The 6,000-nt window shown below is 49.1% G+C and overlaps 1 protein-coding gene across 1 annotated transcript in view; it reads left to right on the top strand.

Moving 5' to 3' along the window:
- Nucleotides 1-328: 328 nt before the first annotated feature.
- Stk38l (serine/threonine kinase 38 like) overlaps nucleotides 329-6,000 on the top strand; it is a 52,162-nt gene continuing 46,490 nt past the window's right edge. The window contains exon 1 of the mRNA XM_075982267.1: nucleotides 329-416. The gene's annotated coding sequence lies outside the window, so the exon portion shown is untranslated. The remainder of the gene's footprint in view (nucleotides 417-6,000) is intronic.

Here is a 6,000-nt window from a genome sequence, read left to right as displayed (position 1 = left end):
CCCCCCCCCCCCCCAACTGTCTTAGCATGACCTAGAGAAGTGCGGAGGGCAGTGAGTGCCTCTGCAGCACCCCAGGGCCCTCTCAGGGTAAGGCAGAACCAGTTCTAACCAGAAAAGGCCAGGAGGCAAGGATGCCAGACAGCTTAGCAGAGACAGCCCATCACCCTGGACCACCAGCGAAGGTGGGAGGGGCGGGATTTGACGCCAGAAGACTACTTCCGCCTGGTGCGTATGACGTCAGAGACGACCCCTTAAAAAAAACAAACACACACCCCGGAGTCAAGCCTCGCGAGACTCCGGAGCGGCCGCCTTGGCCCCGCCTCTTGGGGCGGGGCGGGGCGGGGCTTGGCGCGGTGGACGCTCGCCGCGGGCTGCGGTGGCTGAGGGTGCTGAGCAGCCGCGGACGACCCGGGCAGGTGAGCGCGGGCGCGGGGCGGCTGCGGGCACGGGGCGCGGGGCTCGGGGCAGGGCGGCGGGGCTGCGGCTGCGCTCGCGCTGGGGAAGCTCTGCCCGCGGCGCCCGGCCCTGCCGTCCCCGGCGGAGCGGAGGACCGCCGCTGTGCTGTGCGCGGCGTCCCCGGGCTGCAGCCGGGGCCGCGCCCCCAGCGCCTGTCAGTCAGTGGGGCCTTCGCCGAGGTGGGTGCGGCAGCCTGCGCACCCCGGAGCGGAGCCGCGGGTCCGCGCTCGCCCCTGCTCCCGGCCCACTCCTCCCGTCCGCTCCCGACGCGGAGGGCTCGAGTGGCCGGCACGAAGTTGCCGGTGCACGGTGCAGACAGCAAACTGTTCTCAAGCCGCTGGCCTGCCTGTCACCGACGCACTGTCCCCGGTCCGGGGTCGCTTTTCGGATGCCGAAGTTTGGAGAAAGGCTGTGCAGTGAGGCGAGGTGGGGCTGGAGCGCGGCTGCTGCAGAAGTGCGCTGCTCCCGCCCCCCAGGGACTCCGGCAGCGCCGGCGCGCTCGCTCTCTGGCTTCTCAGTGCAACTTGGGATGCGTTTCGCTAGCAGCCACTTATGGAAATGGCCCTGATTTTAGCCCCGCGCCTGCCAGGGAGCTGGATGAGCAAAGTTAATGGTTTTAAGGTGGTGATTGACGAGGGAGATCTTGCCCTTGTTTGGCAGTGGTAGCTTAAATCTGCCGGCCAGGTCTCCCTTCAAGACCGGAGTCAAGATCTGCTATTCTTAAGCCTTGCTATTTGCATCCCAAGTTGTCTCGATACCACACACACACACACACACACACACGTTTCGTTTTTCTTTTGTGCCTCAGGATATATAAAACAAGTTTATTATACTCTCCTGCCCCGTGGCCAAGAGCGTCTGTTTGGGGAGAGAAATTAGTTCAAGATATGATAAATTATGATATTTATTGCTTAAGTTCATGAAAGTACTTTTCTGTGGCAAATCCTGATCCCAAAAGAAGTACAGTGGGTAAAGTTTGGGGTATGGCCTCACTCAGTTTTTTTCTCTTAGCGGACTGGGTAGGTTTTTCATTCGGTGGGATGTGCTTAGAATGAGAAGCGCATTGGGTGTCATGTTTGTTGTTGTTAAGGAATGAAACAGATTAGACTCAGAAAACACTGCTAGTCCCATCATTTATTTTTGGAGATTGCTTAAAAATGAGTCAAAGATTAGAAACAATGATTGTGCAAATAAAAAAGTATCCTCTGCAGGTTTTTTAAAATTATCATTTAAAACAGTTTTTAATTTTAAATATATTTTGGTCATATTCTTTCCCTTTCCCAAGCCCTTTCAGATTCCTCTTCCCTACTCAATCTACTTTAAGTTCTTTCTCAAAAAATAAAAACCCAAAAATGCAGTTTTCTAATACTGAATTTTAATTTCAAAAAATGGAACATTAAGAACAAAGGAAAAATGTATTTTATAAACAGTGAGTGTTAGCTTCAGTTTGACCATTTTTCTTTAGAAAAGTTCTGCTCCCTCAAATACCAGAAGCATCATGTTGGTAACAGGCTTAGCGGAGCACCTTTTTTTGCAGCTGGGAAAAGTTGGGGCAACCAAAGCCAGGAGGATCTGCATCTCGCTGTAGTGTTGGATAAATTTATTTTACAGAAGTAAATGCAGAGCCAGTTAAGCAAGCGTATCGCCGTTTGAGAATCCTGGCATTACAGTCAAATCAACAGATGGGCAAGTTGTGACTGGGTTAGGTTTGACAGGAGCAGAAAGCCTGCCCCTGGATTTTTATGAAAAAGCACCAGGGGCTGTGTCAGTGAGATGATGAAAACAAGCTTAAGGTGGAAGGATTTTGTTTAAAACAAACAACCCCCCCAAACAAAAGAAAAACAAAACCCCAAATAAACATTTATCTCCTCTCTTTCTTCTGTGTCCCCCCAGCAGTTTCTGTTCAAGTCTCCAGGGAATACTTAGCGAGGCATGAGCATTGCTTTCATGGACTGGTTCTGTGGGGCTCTCCCCAGGTGAAGGGTGTGCTGATTGGGAAGGGCTGAAAGGAGGAAAGAGTCGGTTGCCTGCTGTACACAGATAGTCCTTGCTATACACACACAGATACTGTGGTTTGTCCTGAGGCAGATGGAGAGAAATGACCCTGCTTCCAGTGACCAGAATATAAAATTCACGCTGAAGCTGAGGAAGGAGGGACTCAATCTTACCAGACGGCAGAGGGTTTCAGAAGAGGCGTTTGTGGAGGGGATCTGCGTGGCCCGACTGGATAGTGAGACAGTGAGAGAAACACTTTATCCTTTGTTTACCCTCAGGAGTGTTTCTTTGACTCCCTACTTGCTGAGGTTGTAAATGGGTGCCAAGATCAGGTAGGCAGGAAGTGGTGGAGTCACCTTGGCCCAGACACCTGGCTTTACCCACTGTCCCTGCGTTCCCGCCCTTCACGAAGGTCTTGCTCAGGTCTGTAGCTGCAAAGAGTAGATTTTGGAGAATGCATCTAAAGTTTGAGATTGGTTTTCTGAAAAACTCCCAAGATAATGAAAACCTAGGGAAATGAGCTGTGGTTTTGTTTGTTTTTCAGACAGGGTCTCACTGTGTAGCTGTGTAGTTCCGGGCTGTCCTGGGACTCTGTAGACCAGGCTGGCTCTAACTCACAGCAATCCGCCTGCCTCTGCCTCCCGGTGCTAGGATTAAAGGTATGCACCACCACACTCAGCGTGTGAGTTATTTTTGACATGGGAAATATGTTAGCCCACGTTTGAAGGATGCTTCTGGTGCTAATTAGTTGTAACCATTGAGGGAGACTTTTGATAATTTTGAATTATTGCCTGTCAGCACCCATGTGGATTCAAAATGAGAAATTAGCAGGACACCCACCCTTTCTCCACTGCAACATTTCAACTGCTACATATTTTATCTTGTGTTTTTAAAGGTTACTTGGCATTAAGTGGTGTTTGGATTGAATTATGAAGTTGGAATTGAGTCAGTCTCATCCCTTTCAGTTTGTGTTTCCATAAGTAGCTGTTCTGGTATTGTCTGGAACAAGGTGTGAAACGGGAGAAGTTCAGCTGTGGATGCTAAACATTTGGGGTGCCATGTAAGTCTCTGGGACCGTGAAGTCACAGGTGTTGTGGTAGGCACTGTGCTTCATACAGGTGTGCTAGGTAAATGCGTGCTGAAAGAATAGTGTCTGGCTTTATGAATTTCCAGGCTGAATGTTTGTTGCTGATTAACTGGAGATGCAGTCACAGTAAAATGGTGTATATGAGTGAGCGGTGGTGAGTCCTGCCTGCATTTCTCAAATGTCCAGTGCGATCCAGGCTCTTCACTTTCTTCCTTGCTAAGACTGCTTGTTACAGAGAGGTCCAGGGGCCAATCCACAAGCCAGTGGAGGAAGTGGTGTTCTCTTGGTTGAATGGGATAGGCTTTCCAAGCCAGTCTATTATAATGGTTCGTGAGCTTGAATGGGGGAGAGGCGCAGAGCTGTCAATATTTAAAGTTCACAAAACAGGACGAAGATGCGGCAATAATCTGTTAGCATGGCTTCAATCGCCATTTCCGTTTGTCATCCGTTCTTACTGATTTCACGTGTGCAGTGTTTGCATAACTGCACGTCTCTGAGCACGTGTGTGCAGGTCGCATTCCTTGTCTGGCCTTTTCAGTTATTTGTCCCTTTGACAGCAGCTTCCTGATCACTGGTCCAAAATTTCACAGGGATGCTTTTAAGTCCACTTTATAGTTTACAAGGTTTACAGGGATCTCTAAGTACAGGTTTGGTTAGAAAGCTTCTTGGGGTGATGGGGCATCAGTTCTTCTGTCAAAGGGAAAGCAAGCCCCCTCCTGGGGGAATGAAAATTTGGAGAACAGCTTTTCCTGCCTGAGAAGCGCTGAGGCATTTATAATGCTGGCCTCCTAGACGACCTCTGCACAGTCTTAGGGACGACCTTGACAGTTCCAGGCTCTGACTGCACACAGACCTGTGCCTGACTGAGCAGATCTCATGCCTTGCTAGTTGCCTGGGGGAACCTGAACTTGTTAGAAGCTTAGTTTAAATGTTTTAATGTATATTGTGCAAAATAAGAGGTTCCATTGTGGCATTTTCATAATACATATAATGTACTTTGACCCCGTTGACCCTCCTGCCGTTCTGCCGTCTCTCCTCTCCCATTTACATTCTTCAGCTAGCTCCTGACTCTCCCTGGAGTAATCCGTTCTTCCTCCTTCCTCCCCAGTTATTTGCTACCTTTGTATTTGATTCAGAATTTATCCCCTCCTCTCCTGGTTTCTGGAGCCCCTTCGTTGTGGTTCCTGAGCAGGGTGAGGTTAGTAATGTTAGCCCCCAGATCCAGTGCAGAAAGCCTTCCGGTGAGAAGAGGGCAGCACCCAGGTGACTGCGCATTGCTGATGCCAGCTATTTTTGCCACGTCCAATCGCAGCTTTTACTGTGTCTGTGAAAGTGTGGAGCAGAGAAGCCCCTGTGGACGCTGACACGCCCACCCCTCTTGGGAGAGTCTCGTGCCCGTGTGCAGGTGCAGGAGCCACCATGGCTGGTGCTTTGGTGACTTGGGGTTTAGCCCGTGGTTCTCAGCAGTCCTCAGTAGTCTGGTCAAAACTGTCTCCCTGTGTGATCCGTAGACTCGGTTCAGAGCTGTCTGAGTGTTCTCTTACACAGGCTTCGCTCGGTTTTCCCCAGGTGGATGTCTAGTTCCTCAGTTGCTGTGTAACGTGCAACTTAGTACGTACGGACAGAGTCCTCAGTAACATAAAAAACGGTGTGGATCTATAGTCTAACTGGGTACGCACGGGAGCCTAGTGGATTATTGAGGAAATTGAAGCTTTATTAGTAAGGTGAGGTGAGTTGGCCAGGAATGGGGGGGATAGAGTTTGATAGTGATGGCTAAGACCCAGACTTGCTCTCTCTTCTGTTACTTTATTACAACAGCTTTCCTTTGCGGTTTGCTCATCCCCTCTCCCAGTCTGGCTTCACTTTCCTTTCTCCCCTCCTACCTCTTAAGAACTGTTTACGGTTTTGCGTGCCAAACATAAATTTTCCTGGGGAATATCTACATCTGTGCTCAGGTTTATAGGGCTTGCTCCTGGAGAAAGCTTATCTCAGGACTACTCATTGCACCTCATATGGTGTTTTACGGTTCTGTGAAGCACTTTGTATAGGTGTTCTTGCTCATTTGTATGGATGTTATTGTTACATCCATTTACTGGAGAGAGAGAACTCAATTTAAGTCACTTACCTGACAGCTTAGATAGAGCCAACACCTAAATTTGAATCTAATGTGCACACATACATGTTCATTGTCTTAATCGATTAAAAGCCGCTGTGAGCAGAGTATTTGCTGAGAACTCTACAAAATTAGTAGATCAGACGTGGTTCTTGGCCTCAACAATCAAGCCAAAATAAACAAAGCTATGAGCCATCTGATTTAATTAAGACCAATTAAGGTTGGCTAAATACAGCACAGCGTTTTCTTTAACAGTGGCGTGCGTGGTGAGCCTTGGGCGTTTTTAATTTTGTCGAATTGTGAGGCTGGATTTTTCCCCATTTTTAATCATGAAACGCCCAGTCTTTGG

The sequence above is a fragment of the Microtus pennsylvanicus genome, chromosome 8, assembly GCF_037038515.1.
Source record: "Microtus pennsylvanicus isolate mMicPen1 chromosome 8, mMicPen1.hap1, whole genome shotgun sequence".
Classification (NCBI taxonomy): Eukaryota; Metazoa; Chordata; class Mammalia; order Rodentia; family Cricetidae; genus Microtus; species Microtus pennsylvanicus.
Note: the sequence above shows the minus strand (reverse complement) of the source record. Positions and strands in the feature narration are given on the sequence as shown.